Raw genomic sequence first — 27,340 nt, 5'->3', positions numbered from 1 at the left:
TCTGAGACAGTTGTTGATGTGTTGTAAACACGGTGTATCAAATCTACCCAACGATGAAGAAAATGTCTAACGTAGTTTGAAATGAATCAAACATTATCACAAACAACTTTGTTGAAATCCTATGTAATCTTACTTATGCTATTGGTCGTCTCCTGCTTGCCTACAGTGCATTTATATTTTGTAATGTTTATGTTTTCAAACACGACTCAAAGAAGTTAGCGTTTTGTCGTATTATATATTGCATGTTTTATGCAGATTCATTAAACAGGGGCCCACATGATCACAGTTACTTCAGACAGCCCTGAGTGTGTGTGAATTACCAACGCGCTACTTTTCTTAGAAATCCTTTTACACTCTCCGCAGATGTAGAGATACATCTTCATTGTAAGCGTACTTTTAAATTTAAGGCTGTCTTGAGGGTTTCTTAAAATAGATTGTACATGTAAATTAATACGACGACTAAAATAGCCCAGAGTATTGCAGTGATGAGGTAGTCATCTCATTAGGCATATAAATTAGACCATAATTAAACCCGCTTCTCGCGATAATAACGAAGGTAAAAAAACAATCTGTATATAAAATTATAAACCTGTTGGACACGCAGTTACCTAGCTCGCTTTTTTCTGCGAGCAGTGACTGAGACGTTGGGCGGGCCTGGGCCTGGTGGCACAGGTGTTCGAGGCCGGTCCAGGTTTCGACGTGGTTCAAATGATAGAAATTAGAAATTTATGGAAGATGGCTGCATTCTGGGACGTTGCGCCGTGTAGTCTGGTAGAAGTTTCCCGACGTTTCGGAGGTCCGTGCTGCCATGCTTTTGCATCCAACAGTCACAAACATTCACAGATATTTTCCCTAATTATGTTATTAGTCTGCTAGTAACCTGTCAAGACAATCACTTACCGTCTAGACATTACATATCTTCAGCTTACGGATGGATAATGTGTCCTTGAAGTTGCCACCGCAAAGGATTTCCAATTCCGAACATGTTCCACGTGAGCCTTCATTCAAAGACAGTGGAATTTTGAAAAAAAAAGTATATATCTGATGTTGATTAATTAACGTCCACGTGTTTTGTTTGTGGGGTGAAATGGCCTTATCGAAGATAAATTTATTTTCTATTAAAACCGAAACTAATGTAAATAAAACACTGCATTATAAAGAACGTTGCGACGTCCTAATATTAGGTCCACACGTATACGATCAGGCAAAGAAACCAAACGAGCGTGAAAGTGGCGATCCCCAAATTTTGTCTAAATTCTATCTGAGACTTCAGTTTCCTAACACTCTAGGCTGAAAGCATTGGCGGTAACTAGAGTAACAACGGAAATGTTGAAGAACCATTAAGATGTCTTACTGTACAAGCAGTTTCATTACTTTGAATAAAGCTTGTTTTATGAAACCTGGGCGTTGAGCGAATGCGTTCTGGTTCCTTATAAAACATTCGTAATAAGGTTAACATGACATTGATTTTAATTAATAACTTGCATCTTGAAGTACGAACAATAGTACCATTGTTAAAAAGGCCGTATGATAAGGATGAATGTAAATACGAAGTTAATGAAAGACTATTGAATCTACGGGCTTCTTGAATGGAAACGTCTTTTGCAGTGTGAATTTTCATACAGAATTTAATATATCGTCTTTAAGGTACAAGGACAAGAAATATTGACTGAACACTGAAGTCACGTTTGTTGATGGTACAGCGATTATTAGCACGGTGCTTGATTAAGACTCAGTTTCAAGTTCAACAGAATTCGTATCGTCTAAACTTACTTCTTAATGGGTGAGTCTACGTGGCAATGTTACGCTTGAAAGACAATTAATATATGAATAACTGTATTTTCCTTTCTTTCCGTTTATCTTTGAGTCGTAGGGTGTTAAGACAGTAGGCGTTCTGCCAGAAAGAATGTTTTCTTTCCTCCGGCCAACCGAGAATAATCGGCCCTCACAACCCCGGGTGTTTGTTGTATCCGCTGCGACTATCGGAAGGTTTACATTGGACAAAGTGGCCATTCCGTTAACCGGAGTCAGCGGGCATAATTATCATACTCGGCCGAGTTTACCATTCGGATAAGTCGGCCGTCGACATTCTATTATGTGCACGTTTGCAAAAAGACAGTAGAAAGATGTGCAGAAAATTCATCTCACTATGCATTTCGTGCAAGGAATGCACAGAGTTTGTGCAGATTATTAATGTGCAGTATTTTCCGAGATATTCTACTCCGCACATGCGAAGACAAAGAATTTAATGTGTTTCTGTATTTGATTCATTGCGTGGAATTTGTATTTTCTATTTGGAATAAAAAACGGTGATATTAAAACCAAGTTCTTATTTATTTCCAAAATTACTATAAAATGTGACTAGTGTTTTCAACACTAATGTATTTAAACCAGTGGGACAGGAAATAGACTATAAAATTTCTCTAGAACATTACAGTTGCTTTATGTATGTCATTAAGGCTACTTCTATAAATATTTGGCGAGGAGACTGTGGAAAATGTCTTCTAATTGAATAAAATGAGGTCTCCTTCCGACCTGCATAAACGTTCTGATTACATTTTTATGTGTTGCTTTATGGCGATACTGATATTTTATGTTTTAGCTTTGTTTGTTCTTCGTTATGAAACATTTAATCTGATGTCCAGGCTGTGAATAAGTTAAAGAGAAACATTTTCTAAATATGTTACTGGGCAAAGTGATATAACGAGATGGTGGCGTTCTCGTCCAACGAAGATTTCAATTGCCCATTTAACTCTACTGACTTATACATCAAACTGTAACACACTATTTATATCACGAATGGATAATGGCAAGTACGAGTATATTGATTTATAAGAGCAAATGTTTCGAACATGTACATATTTACCTGCGATGTTTTGGGTTTAATTCCGGTAATTATAGTAGCCTACTGTACCCTGTTTGTAATATGCAAAGTTAAACACGTGACATAAATCTCGTGCAGTGTTTTGACCGCAGATGCGGATTATTAACTGCCGACCGTTTGAGTCAATCGTATCAACGAGTCCTCCGCCACCATACACAATATACAGGTAATCCGATACATTGGCGCTTAAACTCCACTCTGCTCATTATCGTCAACCTACTTTCTTATTAAAGTTATTTGTATTGCATAAAAAATTTCGACTAGTCTATAAATCAAAGATAGAACGAGGCAGTAGGATTTGAGGTTTCCACGGCGGTGAGTTTGAAGATGGCTGTCTTCTGGGTTGTTGCGCCGTGTAGTCTGGTAGACATTTACCGAATTTTCAGACGTACTTCTTGCCTTTGTGATCAGGGTAATGGAGGCAATAAGCACCTCTGAAACGTCTATTGAGCCAGGTGAATCCATTCCTCAACCCCATACCACAAGTTAGTACCTAAATATTTCCTTCCGTCTACGCCTAGATCTGTTAAATGGAATTTCTTTCAGATTTTAGCAATGTTATTTTGTGTCTTTCTCATGTGTCTTGTGCGTGTTACAGGTAATTTGTGTTTGTTTCTGTAGTCTAAATTATCTGTAAAGTTTTCCCATCAGGCTTTGTTCTCTTATAATCTTTAACTAAGGCGGGAATGTTGGTTAGTTTCTATACGACTTTGCCCCTTGCGAAATCGCACAAGCGCGCCAGTGTGTGTCGAATAGTAAGGTGTAAGGCCGTCAGTTGTAAACTTCTGTGACTAGAAAGGCAATGTTATATCAGTTACCACGCCCCATTAACTAATATATTGGCATCAGTGTTCGCTGAATAAAGGATTCATCCTTATTGTCGAGTGTATGATAACCGTCATTCAGTCTGACAACTGCTGCAATAAATCACTCGCCTGTTTTCCTCGCTGTAGTAATTCTGAAGGTTGCTGGTGCCGATGTAACACAGTTTTGTTTGAATCATTTGTTCCAGACAGGTGTGAATATTTAACCAGCAGTAAAAACGTTCACCTGTAGCCTGATACAGTTCAGAGTTGTACAGAATTATAGACCTATATTTAGGTTTTCTTTGTTAACTTGCCTCAAAACAAATTTCATGTCAGTATATATCATTGCTTAGTGTTGTTATATTCACATAAAATATTTTTCCGAGGTCTTATTATATTCCTTTTTATTTATAAAAGATAATTTATTAAAATTTCTTTATTTAATTATCTTTTAAAACTTCAATTAACACATAAAAGTTTAGAACCTTAAATTTAGATGCCTTCATATTGGTATTACTGATAGCACAGAGCTGAAATTTCTGATGGTGGTAACTTCTAATGCTATGATATGTATATCAGGTTTCATTAAAATCTGTCAACAGGTTCATAAGTTACTAGGGGTAGACACTCACCTGCACGCGGGTGACACTCTTAACCAGTTTGTTATTAGGAAGGACACAAAGAAAAAGTGAATGTGAGTGTAATGTTTAAAATATTAACTGTATGGGCGTAGAGTTCCTTTTTTATCAGTTTTAAACGCTGCCTGAATGTGTTTTGTAAAAAAATTTCTTTGTTTGCTGACACATTTGACGTCTGGCCTCCCTACAGTTCTTTGACGTCACTGTAAATTAGAGTGGGCGAGGATTTGTTTCAGACATGAGCTAATTAAGGCGAGAGAAGGTCGTAACTGCGGTCCATATACACTTGTGACCCTTAATGGACGCCAGTGATTATCATCATCCAATGCTCTCAAGCGTGACCTTTAAGACTGACGTTGCTACGGAGCTATGAAAATTGTATCTTACCAAATCTGTATACATACAAGTGAGGAATGCAGATATAATTTCTTTTAGACAGGCTGTCTAGTGTCTTTGATTTTACACACTTACTTAGCTAACTAACTAACTAACTAACTATCTAACTAACTACCTAACTAACTAGATGGCTTACCGAACCCGAAGGTTCATCACCGAATTAACCAAAGCCCTCCACCGGACCCTGTCCTGGGCCAACAAAATCCAGTCTCCTTCAACTCCCATCTCCCATAGATCCCGCCTGACATTATCCTCCCATCTACGTCTAGGTCTCCCCGGCGGTCTTTTTCCCTCAGGCTTCCCGACCAATACCCCGTGCACACCTCTTGTCCCATCCATGCGCGCTACATGTCCCGCCCATCTCATTCTTATCGACTTAATCACCCTGACAATACTGGGGAGGAGTACAGATTTTTAAGCTCGTCATTGTGCAGTTTTCTCCACGCCCCATCGTCTTCCCTCTTAGGCCCAAATATCCTCCTCAACGTCCTATTCTCAAACACCTGCAATCCGTGTTCCTCCCTCTGAGTCAGAGACCATGTTTCGCACCCATATAAAACAGCAGGCAAAATTATTGTTTTTATACTTTAATTTTCAGGTTCTTAGAAATCAGACGGGAAGACAAAATATTTTGAACTGAGAAGTAGCAAGCATTTCCGGAATAGTTCCCAAAATCAGGTCGAAACGATTTTCCTGATTTGTTGTAATAGAAACTATAAGTATTTCAAATTATAGATTCTCATTTATAATCTGGGGCAGTTCTGTCAGTAGTTTGCTAGTGGCTGGGTAACTGAGGCCCAGTTCCAGGAAGGGACATGGATTTGTCTTTTTTTGCAGGAATGTCCATACTGGATCTGGGGCCGACAGTCTGCAATGGGTACCGGGGATGAGTGGTCATCTGAAGTAAAAATGTTTGGTACTGTACGCCTACCACAAAGTACATTCTTATGGCGCTGTGCTAAGCACAGAATTGTCTTTACTTTGTAGCAGCTTTCGCAATTAAAACTCTTATTTATCCTCTGGAGATGGAGATAGTATGTTTATCTGAATTGTCGGCACCTACCTACAAGTCCACACGGCCCTGCGACCCAGAAGATAAACATCGACAACTTAACAGGCATGAAAATAGAATAGAATTTACAAAACAGCCCTGTTAGCGTCCCATGTTTATCCGTCTGTCTGTTCGTGTGTAGAAGCGCGAGAAACGCTGAATGAATTATCAGGAAATTTTATACTGGGGAGTTTTACTAAAATTTGTCGACCAATGCCAATTTCTGTAAAAATCGGATAATAGTAAGGGGCATTCATATGAAGAACTAAGAGTTTTTTCTCATATAAGTGGCTAGATGAAGAGACCACCAGGCCATTCGTAAACGCCAAACATTACAGTCTGGCGTATTATTTAAAAGTTGCGTGTTTAAAGAATATAAAGACTCCATGTAACTTGGCCTATTTCAGAAGCTGTTATAGCAATACAAATTTCAATTACGAATATAAGCAATAAAAGCTTAAATCACCTTCGTCCTTTCTCTATGTCTGTACTTATCTTCGTTCTTTTGAATGGAGGTGAAGCATTATTTGTAGAATATCTTTATGAATATAATCTGTTAGTAGCTATATGTCTCCTCATATAAAGAGACAAGTCAGGTCAGTGATAAAGAAAAATATCTACTTAGCGTGACAAAGTCAGGTTTCGCATGAGACAATGCGAATCACGTTCCAGAAACACTAAATTCGCTCTCCTGAGTAGATCTTTCTGACGACTGGTTGTTTGCTTCCATGAAAACTTTACCCTGGGGTAATCAGTGTGAGACTAGAGAAACTCTTCGATCCGATGTCCACCAGTCGGGTAGGAAGACTCAAAGTAATTCGCCCAAAGGTGATCCTGTCAGGTAGGGCCAGAACAGTAGCAGATGAGTATTGAACACCAAAAAAGAGTATATCTGTATACATTTTAAATCTAAATATTTGTAATATGAAGTGAAACCAACATCAAATTAAAGTTAACTGTTTTGCTGTCGACGTAACGTGACTCCTGTAAAGACAGGGCACATGGCACAAAGCACTATCTTTTGTTCTTTTTTTCTGTAATTCAGTTATTTTAAGTAGTTTTATGTGGGTCACTGAGTCAGGGTCGCTTAGTTTGCGTTTACTGACCAATAAAAGAAGCAGTAAAACAAAAGCAAAGAATGTGGAGGTTTCAACAACAACACAAATTATGTGTCCAGGTATCTCCGTGGTGTTAGGCCTCCAGAAGAGTTTGTACGCGTAAATATACCCCCGTGACTGATTTTCCGAATGTTTCTAACTGTGCTGTGTGCCGATATAAGATGTACAACCTCTTGCTAGAATAATGATTTAGAATATCTCTGCAAGAAAAGGCAAGTCTCGAAAGATAGAAAGATGAACAGGACTTACAGGGTTTAGGAAACGGCAATTATGAACATAACTTTAGTTTGTGTAATGAAGGTAAATTTTTATACGTCTTTCAGATACCGCCCAGCGACCTTTCTTAAGGCATTGACTTGTTTCGGCGGCCTTTTGCTGTTGTACACACGATGACATGGACCATTAGAAATAGTGATTGATCGATCGACTGTAGAAAAATTAGTTATGAGTAAAGTGTACAAGATTTCGGCTCTGAAGTTGTTGCGTTGGCTTACAGTTTCATACCCAAGTTCTTTGTTGTCCGTTCGGCGATGTTTGTTTGATTGATTACATGAACAGGACTCACAAAAACAGAGAATGTTATGGTTATGCACCAACATCTCCTTCTTTTGAATAGCCGCTATACAAAATGTTGTTTGCTTTATAGTCCTTAGACTCAATAGCGTTATAGATGAAGCTTACTTCAAGCCTCCTTGACCAAGGCCGAAACTTGGTACGTTGCATAGTGGGCGGATGCAGGCATAAGTTACAGGATGGATTGTTTGTTACAACTAGCTAACTAGCTGACGTCATCTTTCTTCGTCCGGGTTACTTTTACAGTAAACTGTACTGATACTTGTTGATTATATTCCACATATTTAATAAATGTTTCCTTTATGTAAGCACACCGATCAGCGCCACTTGAGGATTGAAGAATCTTGTCTCCAAAAATGAAATCGCAGATGGAATAACTAGTTATTCATATGTATAGAGGCACCTTTGTATCAGACAGAACAATTATTAAACAGACCCGCAGTCAGCATTTAGAGAATTTATTTCAAAGTTCATTGAAGAATGTGTTTTAGTGAAGTTGCAGGCTGCAGGCCCACACTGGCAAGAACGACGTCTGGTGTCCGCAGTACAAAAATAGCTTACGCAGCAAGAAATACTTTGTTATTCTTCTTGAATCAATAGACGTATTCTATAAAAGCTTAATAAATGTGCAACAGAATTTTGATAACAGTTTATTATGAAAGAAACTAAAAAGAGTATAAGGCAGTTACTTCTAACACACAGCTACACGAAGAGAGCCAAGAATTGGCAGGTTTGAAATAAAGCTGGATGTAGTAAGCAGGGAGCCCTATTTATGGATTTGTTCCTTCATACATCAGACGACAACAACAAGAACAAGAACAATAATAACACTTTTTACAATTCAATTAAATTAAATTCTTAAATAATAATAGCTGCTGCACTATGTACTTCAGGGTCAAGTTTTGTCTCAGGTACATATAAGTACATGCCCTTTAAAATGGTAAATAGATAGAATAATAATAATATTTAGAAAAATAATGATGTAAAATATAATAACAATAATAAGAGATTCTGGTCAATGGCTGAAGTTTGAGGACACAATGGGAGAGAGAGAATTAGGCAATCAGCACAAACTAATTTAAGAGAAAAATGTTTGAACACGAAAATGAAAGTTGATGCTGACTTTGTAAAGAATGAGAATAAACTGCTGACCACGTAACATCAGCATGCCCCTTTCTGGCAAAGAAAGGATTCATAATGAAGTTTGTAAAGTTCTATATTACTTTATGCAAGGTATGAGGCATCGAAACAATTGGAAACTGGTACTCGACCTACATCCAAGTCCGTATATGAACATCAATATATGCGATTCAAAAAGAGATGTTCTGAAAGATAGACCAGACATAATTAAAAGAAATAAATATAAAATTTGTTTATTGGTACATGCAACAATACCGTCGGATATGAATATAATACAGAAGCAGACTGAAAAAATATATAAAATTCCAATGTAGAATGCTTTGTAATCATTGGGGTGACGGGAAATGTAATTAAAGGACTACAAAATATCTGGAAAAAATACCAGAGAAGTATCCGATACGTTCAGTATAAAAAGCAAAGACTTGAAGCGTGAATGGCGAGTTCGCCATTTTTTAAGAGGAGATATGACGGGAAAATAAAAAAAAGCTGTGACAAGAGAAGAAATGATGATGATGATAATTCAATTCTTTATTATTATTAGTGTGCTGTATCAACAGCCAGAAGGCCATAATAATAATAATTCAATTCAATTCAATTTATTTATTAAAGTGCTTGACAACATCCAAAAAGGCCAATAACAGCCAAGCACTAACAACAATACAGACATTACAATACAAAAGCAAACAAACAAAGAACTGAAAACATAACTGTACAATATTGATTTATTGCAAAATAACTCATAAGTAAAAAACTAAATGTTATAGATAAGTAAAATAATAATTATACTAAAAACAGTTTAATATTGGACAGAAAACATACACAATAAAATGTTATACTAAGTAAACAATAAAAACAATGATTATTGTTTAAAAAGCTGACTGACCTCAGTAAGCAAAATACGATCTTTGTTAAAGATGTCGATGCTCCTACAGACTGCATTGGCAGCAGAAACACATCTGGCAGAGGGACTGGCCTTGAAATTACGTTGTAAAATATTACAGTAAAGGTAGAGTAGTCTCTGATAGACCTAGTAGGTATGCAGAGACTAACTGTATCAACAACAGATGAGCAACTAATTTTGCCTTTAAAAACATTCACGAGGAATAGAGCATCCAAAAGCCTCCTCCTTAAATGTAACGATAAGAAATTTAACCTAACTAATATTTCATCATAATTATAGGCACAAACGCCATTAAAAAATCTAGCGTAACATAGGGCTACAAATTTCCTTTGAATCCTTTCCAATTTAAAGGAATCAGTATTAGTAATAGTGTTCCAAACAACGGAAGCATACTCAATTTTGGAACGGACTAAGGTACTGTAAAGACCAAAAGGCTATCAACAGTGGAGAAGGAAGAAGTAATGTACCGAATCAAACCTAGCATTTTCAAGCTCTGTGAGAATATATAGTTGATATGCTGGTGAAAATAGAGCTTACAGTCCAGTAGAACACCGAGATCTTTAACACAATGGGAGCGTGCCACCAGGTTGTTACACAATTTGTAATTGAAATAAATACTGTTTGTCTTCCGGCTGAATGATATAACAGTCGTTTTACTTAAATTAAGTTGCATCCCATTCACAAGACACCAATTTTGCACTGAATGGATGTCGTCCTGCAACAGTTTGCAGTCATCAACATCGCTAATACTCCGATATATCTTTAAGTCATCAGCAAATTAAAGGCACTGTGAATTATGTATGGAGTCGCAGATGTCATTAATGAATATATTAAAAAGTAAGGGGCCTAGAGTGGAACCCTGAGGCACTCCACACTTAACACGATAAGGATACGAAAGAGTTCCAGATACACGAACAAAAGATTGCCTGTCAGAAAGATAACTATGGAACCAATCAACATAACTGGGTGATAGTCCAAAGTTTCTAAGTTTACCAAAAAGAATATTATGAGGAACTAAGTCAAAAGCTTTAGTAAGATCAAAGTATACTGAATCTGTTTGTCCTTGAGTACTAACTGAAGATAAAAAGGAATTAAGGTAAGTAACCAAATTTGTTGCTGTGGAATTAAATTTACGAAAACCATGCTGTGAGGCATTTATTCTGTACTTAAAACATTTTTGCAAATGATCATAGACAATAAATTCAAATATTTTTGAAAAGTTATTAAGAATAGAGATGGGTCTATAATTACTAACAATGGAACTGTTGCCTTTTTTAAACACAGGAACAACAGCTGTTTCTTTCCACAGGGACGGAAAGGTGGCACTAGTTACACTTAAATTAAAAATATAGGTTAATAAGGGAGTGAAAATATCAGAACAACCCTTAATTACTAACGAAGGAATTCAATAATTAATAAATATTAGGCGTAGGGACAATGTTTGACTCTGGACAGATACTCTGTAACATATTAAAATAATAATAATCATCTATCCACCACTAACACAAGTACTCCCACTTCGAAATATAATTGATTGAATCTTGGTTTATTTAACGACGATTTTTAACTACATAGTATGTAACTATGTGGCGTCGAGTTGCAGGACTATTTGCAAATTATGAATTGGAAATGGTAAAAATAAAACACTCCTGACTTATTTGAAGGTTATATAGCAGCATTTGCATGGAGGGAATGATAAAAACTACGGAAAATACGTGTCTAGACAGCTGGTCTCTGGTCTGAGATTTGAACCGTTGACCTCCCAAATACGACAGTCGCCCTGATGACGGAGGCAGTATGACCTCTGAAATGTTGGTAAATATCGACCACAGTACACAGCGCAACAACCCAGAAGACAAATCTTCGTAATTTATATGTATTATGATTATAATTATCATCACCATCACATAAATTATTTCTATTGTAAGTAATTCAATATAAATGGAGTAGAATTGTTCCAATTTGCTCCCCACGTTTCTGGCGCAGCTGTGTTACATTTACCACTCAACACACCCACCCATACAGCACTTCAGTTGCGGTTTGATTGATCTGTGTTTTGATAGCTTGCCCTTTGCTGTTAGTGATACATGTGTGATTGATGGTATGCAAAACATTGCGACTTTGTGGAGTAGGAGCTGAATGTTTGTAAAAGAAATCAGTATATAGCGTACTGAGAATATGAGTTCAGCGACCGATATTTCGAATTGGATGGTTGTTACATCTTAATGGCCACAGGGGAATTATAATAACAGACTTGATTTTGAGTACAATCATACGGTCATTTTGTTTACTTTAGACCTATGAATCCAACAGTTCACAGACCCGAGGGCATGCAGATATTTTCACATGTCTACTTTCTATCTCTACGAAAACCAATTCGAGAAACCACATTTTAAAATAGTTACAAGGCTAAAAATCTACACAGAAAATATTAACTACTTTTCATGAAGTATTTGAGGAAAATGTGTATAAACTGTGTGACACTAGTGGAATTTAGGCTTTTGTCTATAAAATAGACCTCTTATAGTCTGTTATCAATAAAGTACGTTTATCAAAAATTGTTGTATCTTGATGAGTTAAAATAGAGACGTGTTACGAATTTGTATGCTGCTACCTTTAGTGTATGTCTGATCCCTAGGAACCCTGCACGCATCTCGTCAGTTTTTAATGTTTTAAATACTTTGCTCAAAGTTAATTGCGTCCTTATTGTTGAGTAACTTTTCATTGATTTATGATCGCATTTAAATTAGAAGCTCCATTTAATGTAGATATAACGTGTAAATGGGAGAAGCTGAAACGTCTAGACCCAAATTAATTATTCTATACTGCATTTATATGTAAGTGTGCAAATTTATCTATCACCTTAAATTGAAAGAAATGTACAGGATGTTTTATAACAAAGTGTTGAGGAGAATATTTGTACCCAAGGCAAAGAAAGTAGCAGGAGGATAGAGAAAAATACATAATGAGAAACTTCATACTCTGTAACCTCGTTAAATGTTATTTGTGTGATAAATTACGCAAGTATGAGATGTATGGGACATATAGCATACATCGAGGAATCAAAAATGTCTACAAGATTTTATCCCGAAGACCTGAAATTGTGTGTGAACACTTGAGAGATCTCGGGAGATGTTGAAGCATGCGAGGATGGTGATTGGTGAGGAATACGGTACAATAACAGGTTCTAGTTAACATGATAATGAGCCTCAGGGATGTATAAGAATTATGGCATTTATTGATTAACTGAGCGGTTGTGAGCTTCTTAAAAACTCTGCTCCATAGAGTAACTTTTAATTCACAGTTGCCACAAACAGAAGAGTTTGGAATTGAATACAACACATCAGCTTCACTACTATGCGAGGATATAAATATAATTTAAAATACAAAAGCTACGGTGTAATAGCCCTCACAAAATTGCATACTTCGAGGTTACAAGGAAATCGTACAACGTTGCAACACAAACAGCGGATCCCAGGCGACTGTAGACAGCTCAGAAGTCGCAACGGAACATACCTAACCGCTGTACCTTTGACTTATAGACTCGCGGTAAGGATATCGTATGAGGTCCTTCCGTGGTCTTGAAGTATGCAATTTGGTGACGACTACTATAGATGTCAGCAAAAACATTGAGAAAAATAAAACAACGGAATATTCGTTTGTTGATGCCTTGTTACAAGATTGCAGGCCAAAAACTATAATTGAAATTAATAAGTTATTTATTTACCTACGCTGTCAGTAGCTCTAGCAGCTTCGAACAATTTATATTTAATAAATTTAAAAGGATATGGGAGGATCTAGTCATTGCCTAAGTTATTTATTTCATCATCTGCCTCAAAGGACTGAGGGGGAACTGCTCTAACCCTCAGTCAAGATACCCGACCTTCAGACCAAAATTTGAAATAGGAACCTGTAAATGAAACAACATTGTTGATCTCTCGGATGTCTTTCGATTATGCGACGAAGTTCAAATATTTCGGAAAAATGGCGACAAATCAGAATTACATTCACGAGGAAATGAGGAGCAGGTTAAATTCGATTCGTGCTTGCTGTGATGCAATTATACTCTCTGTCTTCTCGAATGCTATCTAAGAGCATAAAGATTAAGATATACAAAGCTGTGTTTTTACTTTCCATTGCAAGACTGCGAATGGATCCTCCCTTCTGAAAGCCAGTCGGTTTGGGCTGAGTCTCCCGGTAGAACACTCGAGATGGCAAACATTGCAAATGGGTGACCCATTCCATTTGATCTCCTACTTATCCAGTTTCCAGTGGTACAGGAAATGAACAACGATTTGATAAAGGCATGAGAGAGGAACAAGTGAAGGGGATAACGGGGGACACTACGTTTGTCAAAATGATGGGGGAATTATAAAATTTCCGGCTTTGAAATTTCGCAGTCATTTCCCACACATCCTTCTGGTAAAATTACGTATTTGGAGGTCAATTAAATGGATATGTGACAACAATTATTTTGAGTGCTATTAGTTAACTAATTTATTGAATTATTGGATATTAAATTTACTGCAGTTGTGCATGATTTTGGTATTTACATTCTGAAGGCTGCATGAGAAGTATGCAGATGTGATTTCAGATCCCGTACTTAGTTTGCTGAAAACAACCGGTTCCCTCCCAACCAACTTCAACACGCGAAAATTCTAAAGCTGTTAAATATAGTTCCTTGAGGTAAAACTTTATATCATATAATCAAAGGAAATGTGGTACTATTTGTGACAGTAAAATTAATCTTTTGTTATTATAGGTTAATAACACAGAAATATAAGTAGAGAGTTTCAAGAAATATGCATTCGTGAAGGGTATATATTTAGAAGAACAAACGTGGCTTACACCAATGGTACTCAACCAGTGAATTGGTGATTAATAACCAGAATCGTTTAATTAATGTTCCTTAAAAGTTTTATTTTGTTTTTATGTTATTATACCTCTTGAAATACAGCTTTTGGTAATTTTTGGCTTTACATCTTGTGAATATGATTCACACTGTAGACATGATCTGGGACAGCCCCCATACATTTCCATTAAGGTTTTTTGTTACCTGATCTAATAGCTTGGCTTGAAGACTTTCAGAAGAATTTATGTTAAAGAACCCTATTTGACTTCACATAGTAGCGAAGTTTTTGAAAAGAGAAACGTCTCCCAGCTAGTCAAGAATTTCTTTGATTTTTATGGTACACAAACATTTATTACGGAATTCACAGGAGATTGTTGTTTAGCCTTTTTATGATTCAGATGAATCTGATACACGTACGCACGCCTGTTTCATTATGGATAATTTTAATATTATCCTCCCATCCACGTCAAGGTTTCTCAAGTCACTTCTTTCGATCAGATGTTTCCACAAAGATTTTGTGTGTAGTTTATAACCCTTTCTTGCTGATGCATATCGCAACCATCTTGCCCTGCTTGCTTTAATGACCCTTCATAATACGCGATGAATATGAAGTCTGTAAATGTGCAGTTTCCTCAGGGCGACGCCCTCATGATCGAGGAAGCAGGTTAATTTCGAATGTCGGCATTCTGCCAGACTACACTGCACATCACTCCAGAAGACACCATAGTCATACTCGCCGCCGTGAGGACCTAAAATATTACCTCTGTGTGTCGGTTAATCTTCACTACGTTCTGAGATTTGAATGCCTTCGTTTTTACTCATCGTCCTGATGATGGAGACAGAAAATACCTTTGAAACGTCGATAGACGTCTATCAGACTACATCGTGCAAAACAACAGAAGACAAATCATATTCGAACCAGTAGCTGCCTTCCGGTTTACATCAAGTTCCGCCGAACCAACCCCATTCATGGAGACGTCTGACGTCATGACGAAAATTCAGAATGTAATATTTTATAATTTATTATTAGACGTTACCGGCAGTTGGAGGAATAGAAACTGGGGAATGAGTTTTGTTACTTATTATGTTTTCTTTATCGGTCTGTCCTTGATCGATTCTTCCTGCTTACGTATATTGCAGCCCCATTTTATACCCTGTTCTTTCTTTAAGACATGGTGTAAGCTTGGCATAGCGTGTGGAAAATTCGGTAATATATCCAGATAGTCACAGAAGTGGCATGTAATCAGCGAACATGGATATAACGTACAAGACCAACAAAATTGGTTTCATAATAGTACCGTACAGTTTCACTTTAGTAACTCGTTGATATATATAAAGCACTGAAATCACACTACTAGCACGCACGCATACACACACACACACCGAGGTTCTAGCCGTCCTACTAATACCATATGGAAAATTGCTGCATAAGAACTACTGATCTCAAGAACTGTAACAAATAACTTCTGTGTGTATTTGATCCGTTTATAGTTTTACCTTAATTTTGTAATAAATGCAGTAAGAATAATTTTGAAATTCAGAATGCGATACTGCAGCATATCTTACATTTTAGCTAATAAAATTTTACTATTATGAGTAATACGTATCAAAACGGGTTTAAACCTAAACGTTACGAATCTTTCAACTGTGAAACATACGGGAAATGATATCGATTCGTGAGAGTTTTTCTGGTTAAAAGACATTTATATTTATCTAACATCTTCTTCTTCATCATCAAATTCTTTGTCAGCCTTACAACTATCACTTACACCATCTGATATATGATTTCGATAACTCGTTCCGGCCTTATGTAAATGTCACCTCACTTATTTCAACAATGAAACTTAATAATTTACATACGCTGCTTGTTTTTTTTCTTTCTGTTGAAGTAATAAGATTGTTACATGGCAATGGAGACTTGCATTTTAATTGTAAATCTGACCAAGTGAATTTGGAAGAAATTTTGAAAATCGCCCTATGGTTTAATCCCGTTTGTGCGCAATTAATAGCGGTGGAACCAGGGTCACGATTTTGATCGATATGAATTCGATTAGACCTAGGCTTGCAGTAAGTTTCGACTAGCTCTTTCGATTGTAGTTTAGTTGTATTCATTTCGAGTGCTACTTATCTAAGGATTAAATTAACTGTAACGCAAATATGTTTAGTCTTTTGATTGCTTTCGGTAAAGCTTTATATATTTCTACGATATTTATTTTCATACCGTGTTCTTCTAGAATGTTACACCACGTAGTGTAGTAGTTGATTACCAACGTTTCGGTGGACCCTTCTACCTCCGTCATACGAGTGTTACACATATGCACACCCTTAATTCCGCTTAATCTGTTTTAGATCATTCACTGTCAAGTTATGTTTTATCCTAGATTTATCATTAATTTATCATCTTCCCACTTGTAATGCTAACTACTTAATGAACAGTCGACGTTATCAGCTGTTACTGTAAGCTCCACACTACGTAACGTCACAGCATTGAAGAGCAACTGATGGGTTGTCTGTTTTCCATTTATACGTCCGTCATAAGGATCTCAATACATATTTGATTATACCTACCAATAAGCTGTCATTTACAGTAACATATTTTATACATAAAATATTTAAATATTGTTTTAATTGTATTAATCTTTGTAATAGACAATGACGTAAATGCAATTGTCCCTTTTCTTTGCCCAAATTTTATCGTACAAATATATTATATAATAGGCCCCCCGACATCATAATATTGTTTGCTGTAAAAGTAATGTTTATAGAGCTTCAGGGAAATATGCGTTTTGCAGCGCGTTTGAAACAAATGTATATACATATTTATGTACAGGATGTGCCGAGAGGTTCTGCCAAACTCGTAGAAAATGTTCCTTGGGTTATTTAAGCCCAAATAATCAAACTTAACTCAGTCCGAAGTTTAATATTTACGGAGTTAATGTCCAGTTGTTTTGATTCCTACATTGATTTCTTGCAGATCCTGGGTTCGAATTTAGACATGTATATCCTCCTCTCTGACGGATTATTCGTAGTATTTATAGATTTTTTTAGATTTGCCAAAAATTTTCATTAGGCCCATTAATTATGACTAAAAAATATTCTCTCTTTATGAAAGATGCAACAGAAGATGAAGGAATATAATACAGGAATTTTAAGTACACAGAAAGATAAAGTCTATGGGATGAAGCGAGATAGATAGGAGATGATAGCTTGGAATTGCGGACAATGAGAAAATTGAAAGACATTTGAAGGAAATTCTTTATGCTGATGCTGAAATTGTTGCTTAAGGATGGTAGTAAATAATAATACATTGCCATTAAATGAAATGTAACGACGAGAGAATCTAATTCTTTTCCATCTTCACTATCTTTGGGGTCCTTGTGATTTAGTAGCCCCAGTCAAAGAGCAGAGTAAATTCCGGTCGGTGAACGAAGCAGCTCAGAGAGCAGCGAATGGTTGAATAAGAGGGGGTAAGAGAGAGAGAGAGAGAGAGAGAAATCAAATTGAATGGAAGTTGGCGTTCTAATACTTTCTATCATTTCAGGTGCTATTTCCAAATCCACTAGTGGGATTGAATGGAGAGTGTCTATAGCACCCCAAACTAAACTGTTCAATTAAGATGAGCTAGAAATTGAGTTGAGCTTCAAATATTTGACGCTGCAACAGGTACGTCTATCCATCTCGTAATTCAACAGCATTTCTGTAGTAATTATTTGTTTATATTTATAGTCTCGAATGAGAGGATGTGGAAGGAAACGGTCTTAGCCTAATTTAAAGTACTATCCAATAAATTACCTGGAGGATCCGGGTAAAACCACAAAAACCCTCAGTCAATGGTTTCCGGGCCGAGACTTGAGAATACGAAACACTCGACCACGAATTTTGGTGTAACAATTGTTCTTCGTCCATTTTGACTGATATCAAATCGCCATCACTTGGATTCTCCTAGTTCAAAATAAATACATTATATCTACTTTTAACAATTTTTTTCCCGCTTCGCATGAAAGGTGCAATCGTCCAGTCAAGCGTGACGAAAATTGGCTGTCGCATTAGGAGAAGATACTAGGATATTATACAGATTACACAAATATTCCTGTGAGCTCCAAGTCTCTAATGCAGATAGTCCAGTTTAGAGTGTGGCTTCTTTACTTCAGTAGCCCGCAGCTAGAGACACGAGTATATAATTAAGTACGATGCTCGTCTAAAGCAAAAGTACACTACAAGAGTAAGGTGGTACTTATGTCGCGTGTCTGCAAGACGCTGTAAGTTCAAGACGTTATAAAGTTCGCAGAGGTGTGTAAAGAATTACAGATTTTATTGCCCATAACGTTTTATTTATGATTAAAGTAAAGGAAACAGTTACTATCTTGGGTTTAGTAATTATGTAATATAGACTTGTTTCTAAAATTCTAACAGTGAAATTCTGCAGTTCATTTTCTGCATTTTATAAGACGTAGGCTATATCAAATAAAAACGCAGGCCTAATACTGATGTCGGACAGAGACATGGGCAAGCATAGGCAAAATATCAGTAAAATTCGGGGAACTTGAAGCATGGACTGTAATATCAGCTGAATGTTTACCGAACAATTGATTCGGGCTTATTAAATAGAGCACAAACGTCAGTGAAATTTGTAAAATCGGACAGAACGTATTTGTAAAGTATTATGTATAATCCGTTCTGTTATTAAACAGGATAGCCTGGGAATATAGATAAAACATGGAGAAGATTTGCACATAGGACTTTGGTGAATATCATAACTGAAGTTTTGTGGTTGTCCTCAGTCCGTTCATGCGAACGCTCGGATAATAGCAACAGGAACAGTCGCTTCTTTCCTAGTGAGTTCACAACGGAACTACAATTTAACACTATATGACTACTGCACTTGAAATAGCCTCGTTAAATAGCCAAGATCTAATCTGTCAGTTAAGGAATGAAATATGACAGAAAAGCACTGGAAAATATATTCTTCTTACCACGAGGCTACTGCTGCGCATTAATTTGCCATTTTCAAGGCGTTTGCGACAGACGCAGAATGTGGTACTTGTTGGAGAGATTAAAAATAATTAAAACTTTAGTTTCAAACTGAAGGCACGAAACTCCATGATCTCGAGAGACTTGGTTTTAGATTGGGAGATAATATTAAACTGAAGCTTAAATAAATAATGCAGCAGGTAATAAAGTGGTCTTAAACAAGAGCGGCAGACGGGCTCTTGTGGGTCCAACAATGAGTTTTCGGTTTCCAAACGCCCTGAAAATGTTCTGACCGGATGAGCGACTATTAGGTTCACAGCGTGGTTTGTGCTTCGTAGAGCCAGGAAGTATTCACTCAGATTTTCAAACTGTTAATTCTTTGAGAATATTTTCAGTTTTTATAAGCAATGCACATTAGGAAAGAAGATTTCTGCCTTCTGGGTTGTTGCGATGAATCGCCCTGATGACGGAGGCAGTATGACCTCTGAAACGTTGGTAAACATCGACCATACTACACAGCGCAACAACCCAGAAGACAGAAATCTTCATACTCACTGCTGTGAAAACCTCATCGCCCTGATGACGGAGGCAGTATGACCTCTGAAACGTTGGTAAATATCTACCAGACTACACAGCGCAACAACCCAGAAGACAGAAATCTTCATACTCATCGCCCTGATGACAAAGGCCGTATGACCTCTGAAACGTTGGTTAACATCTACCAGACTACACAGTGCAACAACCCAGAAGACAGAAATCTTCATACTCATCGCCCTGATGACAAAGGCCGTATGACCTCTGAAACGTTGGTAAACATCTACCAGACTACACAGTGCAACAACCCAGAAGACAGAAATCTTCATACTCATCGCCCTGATGACGGAGGCAGTATGACCTCTGAAACGTTGGTAAACATCGACCAGACTACACAGCGCAACAACCCAGAAGACAGAAATCTTCATACTCACCGCTGTGAAAACCTCAAATTATACATTAGGAAAGAACTTAATATTTTTAATGTAATCGACAAAATTGGACAATATATAAGAAAATTGATAGAACATGTTGAACAAGTGTCTGTAGAAAAACTTCCTAAAGCTGCATTCAGTTACAATCCTAGCGGGATAAGAGATCGAGGTAGACCACGAAGAAGATGAAAAGATAAATTTGAAGCCGGAACAGGCATTAGTTCCTAATCCCTGACGATGATGATGATGATGATGAAAAGCAATGAGGGTAATTCAATCATATTATACTCATTAATTATATCGCAGATAACAAATTGATAAAGTACATTGGAATATGATAAAATATTTGCTGTAGGTCTTTGTTCGTATCATTACAGTGACGTATTATTTCAGCTTCGTACCAGTCAAGATATTTATCGCATAGTTGCTGCGAATATTTCTTCAATTGTATCATCGCATTTATCTGTGCTTATTTCGTTTTATTGCTCTGTGCAGGTACGTAATCTACTTACAGAAGCATTGGAGTGTGTACGAAGTAAGTCTATACATTTCCACATAAATGTTTTACTCTTTCATCATTCGACGAATTCTATGTAATTTACATGTATAAATATGTATAGGCTATATATTTACTCCGCTTTGAAGGAAATTTAACCTGTAGTATACCTGATTTGTCAAGAGGATTGTGATGAAAGTGTTATAAGCATTGTCTGAATGTGACCACGTTTAGCATTGTGTACGGACAGTATATCGTTTGGAATTTGAGGCTCATAATCTGATTGGTACTTAAAGTGTAGTAGTTTTTCCAATTTTATTTATACTTGGGGAACACTTTGTTATACAGAGTGATTCAAAAGTTCCAGTGAGCCTGTAAGAACAAGTTTTGGAAGTGTTTAGGTGAAACATGTGTTTTGCAATGAAGGTTAATACAGGGAAGAGGTCAGTCACAAGTTTTATGAAATGTGTCTCTTATCTCACGAACCACATCGCAGCACATTGCCGAGTTGATTAGCAATTTTAGGGAAATTGGACAAAAAGCTGTCGAGTCGAAATCTAGAAGACCACGCGTTTTAACAGAGAACAAAGTGTACCGGAAGTATAATTTCATAAAAGCCTGTATAGGCCTATTTGATATGGAATAATCAGGCTAAATTTGCGTACTGCGATTATAAAATGTATAAATGATAACAACAAACTTACGTTATTATTTCACACAAAAAACTAGGCATACATGATATTTGGCTTTAGTAAAATAATAAAATAAGCAAGTAAATTGAGCGACACACTTCTACTGTTAACGCGGCACACCAAAGCGAAGGTCTAGCGCGTAAGTGCCAACCTCCACCTTTTTAAACCAGCGTGTGTCTTTACTCTCTCTACCTTCGACCTTAAGCAACTTTACCAAACGTGTTACTGAACGTTGTTCAGTCGAAGAGGAGTTTCATTATGTCACTTGTTGGCTTACAGATTAATTAAATCATCAAGAAAAATAGCAATTATTTCAAATATGAAAATATATTATAGCTGTGGGTTTGGGCTGCCTTCAGCTGGTTCAGAATGGTGGCTGGTGGTGTGTGTACGGTAAGGACTTTTCGATTTCCACAATGCACGGGAAATTCCTTGATTAGATCAGTGACTATTAACCAGTGGATTGTGATCTTCTGCCTTGTTACGACATGTCGGAGGATCTTATTAAGAATGTATCGAGATTTGTTTAGATGAAACATCAGTTCTTGTTATGGTTGTAAAAGGAAACACGAGGCATTAATTTTCAGCTCGACTTCTTATTTTCACCAGAGAGGCCGATTTAAACTGGGCACCGAAATATTCGCTGTCCATACAGGAAATCAAACAGAGACCGTCATTTGGTTGCAGAAGTACCCAGACCCACTGCCGAGTACAAGAGTCGGTCAGTGTGTCATTTACAGAACTTTCTGACGGGAACGTTTCCTTGAAGTTGTGAAGATTTCTCTGCTGTCCTTATTTCATATCCTTTTAATTTAATTAAATGGTTCATACAGTTTTATCATTCTGTAGTCTGTCTCCTTGCAGTTACACTGTATTTTGTTGTGTCTTATAGTTTTGTTGTGTCTTATTGTTTTATTCTGTCTCATAGTTTTGTTGTGTCTTATTGTTTTGTTCTGTCTCATAGTTTTGTTGTGTCTTATTGTTTTGTTGTGTCTTATTGTTTTGTTCTGTCTCATAGTTTTGTTGTGTCTCATAGTTTTGTTGTGTCTTATTGTTTTGTTCTGTCTCATAGTTTTGTTGTGTCTTATTGTTTTGTTGTGTCTTATTGTTTTGTTGTGTCTCATAGTTTTGTTGTGTCTTATTGTTTTGTTGTGTCTCATAGTTTTGTTGTGTCTTATTGTTTTGTTGTGTCTTATTGTTTTGTTCTGTCTCATAGTTTTGTTGTGTCTCATAGTTTTGTTGTGTCTTATTGTTTTGTTCTGTCTCATAGTTTTGTTGTGTCTTATTGTTTTGTTGTGTCTTATTGTTTTGTTGTGTCTCATAGTTTTGTTGTGTCTTATTGTTTTGTTCTGTCTCATAGTTTTGTTGTATCTTATTGTATTGTTGTGTCTTATGTTTTTTGTGTCTTACTGTTTTGTTCTGTCTCATTGTTTTGTTGTGTCTTATTGTAGTACCACTGCCACCGGGTAAAAACCCATTTGCAGTTAATAATAAATAAATAAAAAATAAATAAATACTTTCAATCGACTACACGAGAGAGGCAAAGAAAGATTAAGTTATAGAATTAACTCTACAAGATGAGCTGGTAAAATTAAATTGAACTGGAATTTTAAAGTTTCCGAAATACGAATCAGTAGAACTTAAAGAGCTCTTTTGTTTTGTAATTAAATAGTTGTAGAAACTTCAGAGTGTTCTTATTCTGAAAATACTTCAAGGCGGGAAGCGAACAGGGAATCAACTATAACACTTAAAACTTCCCTCGTTTTTGAACGAAAAAGAATTCTCTGCATCTCAGCAATTATTTTGTTTCTGAACTGAACAAACGTTTACAATTATTTCTCGTTCCACTTTTCTTCAACTGGTTTGGAATCGTGCGTAGTGGATTACGTAACTGCTTCACATGTCGGAACCATTGGACTAGGGACACGTGTACTTTACGGGTGGAGTCAGTCTTACTACATTCATGCACCAACTATAGTGTTTGCAGCCCGTGCTGAACTGCAGTTGACAGACTGGACACAGAAAACAACGGGGTATGTTACGTCTGTGCGAGTTTATTTGTGTACTGTTATACAGACGATGTTTCGTGCAATGTCTTTAGGTCATTAACCAACTCCACGGAGCAGACTTCTTGAGAAGCTGAAACGCGTTCAGTTGGCGAATAAATTTCGCAGAATCCGATACGAGATTTGAAACCAGATCTTTCAGGGTACTGGCTTAAAATCTTACTTTCTCTTCAGGTGATATGGAGCTGGAATTAATATTTTGTTCGGAGACCACATATCCTGATTGAAGTCTCTCATGATTTTACTCAGACAATCTAGATAATATATGAAGTAGTTCCGCAGAGTCTGTGACCGCTTCGTTAACGTTATTTAAAATTCACAGCTCGTAATTATCCTGCCATAATATGTGTTGAGTATATTTAAATAAACCAGTGCAAATAAATGCTAGACAACGTTCGGTAGATATGTTGGGCGCTGGATCAATATCAAATCCACTAAATTTAAAACATCGCCTGCCAGGACGTTGTATGTGGTTTCTTTGTTAATAATTTATAACGTTCTTCCATGCAGTCATTCAGTAGTAATACAGTGCATTTTTTTCTCAACGGAGGTCGTTTAGACCTTTTAAAGAACCCGGAACATTATGCTCATTTATCAAGCTCTATGTCTTTAGAACGTTTCGTAATACCATATTTACTGACTAACCAATCAGCCAACTATTATCAGAGTACAGAGTTATTGAGAAGTCAAGAAATTTATTTATCTTGTATGGAGACCGAAGGTTCATTAGCGTGTTTATAAGAACCTGCCACTGGACCTTATTCTCATTCAAGACTATCCTAGTTTACACAATCCTAATATATTTTCTTAAAATGCATTTAAAACTATCCCTTTTCAATGATAATTACGATAACAAATGAGTAAACTGTGTTCACTATAAACATGTCGTGAGGTAATCAAAGTAGTGTTAATTTAACTAGTAATTGTGTCTAAAAAAGAACGTGTTACTAAAAATCTAAAACACGTGAAATGGAACTTTCTGCTTTAGGAAGTCGTGCCATGAACAGAAACAACGATGATAAAAATTACGATGATGATTATGATGGTGATCGCTCACTCACGAAGTGATTGTTTGAGGCTGTTGCACAGGCCACACTATGTATTATTCTTTCAGAAAACATCTTCATGTCATATTATGTTCGTTGAAGGCCTAAAGAACGTATTTATTGTTTATTAATTAACAGTAGGATTGACTTGATTCAGTCAACTGATAGAGTGATTAATGTGTAATGAATTGGAAATTATACAGATAGAGTAGATGACATCACCGTTGAAAATATTTATCCGTCTCGATTTATCACCTTAACAACAGTAAATGAAGATTTTAAAATTGTGACAGTTATTCAGTGCGTATCACATGTGAAGTTACCTGTGTGTACGAAGGTTAGACTCCTCAGCACGTAATGGTTTACCCAGCAAAATGATGTCAAGATCTACACTTGTACGCTTGAAAAATCAATCGGACTGTCTGATACTTCTGCATCGTTAATTCGTTCAGAGTCATTAGCCGATTACCAGGATATTACATTATTATAAACCACAAGAGCGTATCATACTCAACATTCGTGTTTATCTTTCCTTATGATTCGGCGTCGTTAAATGGCTTGAGAGCCAGTCAAATAAGTATTATTCACCAGTCCTCTCATACCTCGCCTCCACTGGTTCCAGACATTTCTCGTAGAAGTTTGTCTCTGTACGCCTTCGTTCTGTTGTTCCATTAGGGCGAGAGACAAGTGAATGATGACGTAATAATCGATGTAGTCGGTGTGGATAAAAAGAGTATCGGTTTATTACACTCTTCTGGGTTACTGATTGTGTTAGTTTGACGTGTTTTGACCATTTCATTTGTTTTATTCGCCTGTTCTGGACTCAGATTTCATACGGCTTGTAACATCTCCAGCACGCTGCGACCTGCCCTTGCGTTGAGTTCCGAGGTCGACGTGGGACATTCACCTGTCGTCTCGTAGGTCTCCCAGCTGTGCTGCTAACGTCAACCGACTGTTGGCACATCACTGTCACAAAATCCCTTTCATATCATCTGATTCCCGACGTGGTTGTTTCTGCTGGTCTTACATTGTGACGAATAAGGAGATTCACAACTTTAACTCTTCAACCAAACATTATTATGGTGATTAGATCAAACAGGATAAGAGGTGGGGAAATATGAAATTAACTTGAAGTTATAGTCGAAACACCCAAAGGGAAAATTCCATTTTGGAGCGAATGTAAAGTAGGTGACGTGTTTCGTCTCTGATACAACTCTCGTAGTAAATGTGTATCTAGCAACATGTGTGTCGATTGGATTCATGTCGTTGAGAATAGGGTCCGGTGTCGGGCTTTTGTGAGGACGGTAATAGGTTTGAGACTCCATACAAGGCTGGCAACATATTTAAAATCTGATAGACTAAAAACTTCTCAAGATGACTCTTTTCCATGGAGTCAGAAATAAGCGCTCCGTGTTCCTTGTCTGCAACACAAAATCAGCCCATCACTTAAAATACGTATTTCATTTTTTGTCATAGTGTGGTAAGTTATCTAGCCTTTGGATCTCTGGAAACCATTAGATTTAAAGCAATTGATTGTGTGGAGTTGTGGAGGTTACAGTTTTTGTTTGTACACCTGCTATAATGATAATAATTCAATTAAATTCTTTATTAACATTAATAGTCAGATGGCCAATTACAGACACAGCACAATGAAAATAAAGTAAATACAATACAAATATAATAATAATAATAATAATAATAAAGTTCCTAGCAAAGAGACAGGTTAATAATTAATAAAATAATAATTGATATAGCAATGCCGACTGACAGGAATGTGATTAAGAAGGAAGCGGAGAAGATCTTGAAATACAAGGACCTTCTCATTGAAATAGAGCGAATGTGGAAAGTGAAAGCAAAAGTAACCACAATAATTATAGGAGTAATTAGAACTGTCTCCAAGTCACTCAAAAAATATTTGGCAAATATCCCGGGCGTACACAACATCAGGAAACTGCAGAAAACTGCCATTTTAGGATCTTCATACATCATTCAAAAGACGCTGTCGTAAAATATGTAGTCATCTCTAACAATAAAACTATATAATACATGTAACGCGTATTAAAAACAAAATATAGTTCGGAAATAGCTGCTGCACTATGTACCTAAGGGATAAGATTTGTCTCCGGTATATAGAAGTAAATACCCTATAAAGTGGTGAATATATAGGATAATGATGGAGTTCCTAGCAAACAGATAGGTTAATAATTAAAATAAAATGATAATAATAATATGTGTCCTTAGACATTATGATGATACAACTCCATCACGAAGTGAGAGGATGGCTAATACCTGGGACATACAGGGTAATGTAGCGACACGGGCCGAGGTCGTCTGAACCCCAAGAATAATTGAGTTTGAAAGGGCATTTTCCAGTCCGTGTGATTGCATTGCGCGTGTCTGTGACAAAGCAGAATTTTGTTGGAATGGACGTCTGCTCGCTGTGTGAACAACACCTGCAGATCACACGGATAATTGGGGATACGAATTTGGATGCAGCCATTACAATGGACTGTATAATATATGAAGCCTAACGAACACTATTACTAGCGAAAGCAAGAAAGAAAATTAAAGCAGTTTCAGTTTAACTCGAATTGACGCTGGTAACATTACCATTTTCCTCAGTGGTTGCAGATGTATTCCATTTTATTACCTTGAAGTAGACACTTCCGTTCCGTAATGTATCGTACCTTTGTCGTATATCCTCAAGTAGTTTCACTCCATCGAGCGTAGTTGAATTATTTG

The 27,340-nt window shown here is 36.8% G+C and overlaps 1 protein-coding gene across 6 annotated transcripts in view; it reads left to right on the top strand.

Moving 5' to 3' along the window:
• Positions 1 to 27,340, top strand: part of jeb (low-density lipoprotein receptor domain-containing jelly belly protein) — a 416,231-nt gene that overhangs the window by 118,736 nt on the left and 270,155 nt on the right. The window contains exon 1 of one of the 6 annotated variants that reach the window (XM_087340069.1): positions 17,904 to 18,022. The exons of 4 other annotated variants lie outside the window; for them this stretch is intronic. The gene's annotated coding sequence lies outside the window, so the exon portion shown is untranslated. Of the gene's footprint in view, positions 1 to 17,903; positions 18,023 to 23,425; positions 23,520 to 27,340 lie in introns of those variants that run through there. One more of the 6 variants, XM_022081961.2, reaches the window with a different exon arrangement.

The sequence above is a fragment of the Zootermopsis nevadensis genome, unplaced genomic scaffold, assembly GCF_977971745.1.
Source record: "Zootermopsis nevadensis isolate Lab colony 2312 unplaced genomic scaffold, Znev_1.0 Znev_ptg000061l, whole genome shotgun sequence".
Lineage (NCBI taxonomy): Eukaryota > Metazoa > Arthropoda > Insecta > Blattodea > Termopsidae > Zootermopsis > Zootermopsis nevadensis.
Note: the sequence above shows the minus strand (reverse complement) of the source record. Positions and strands in the feature narration are given on the sequence as shown.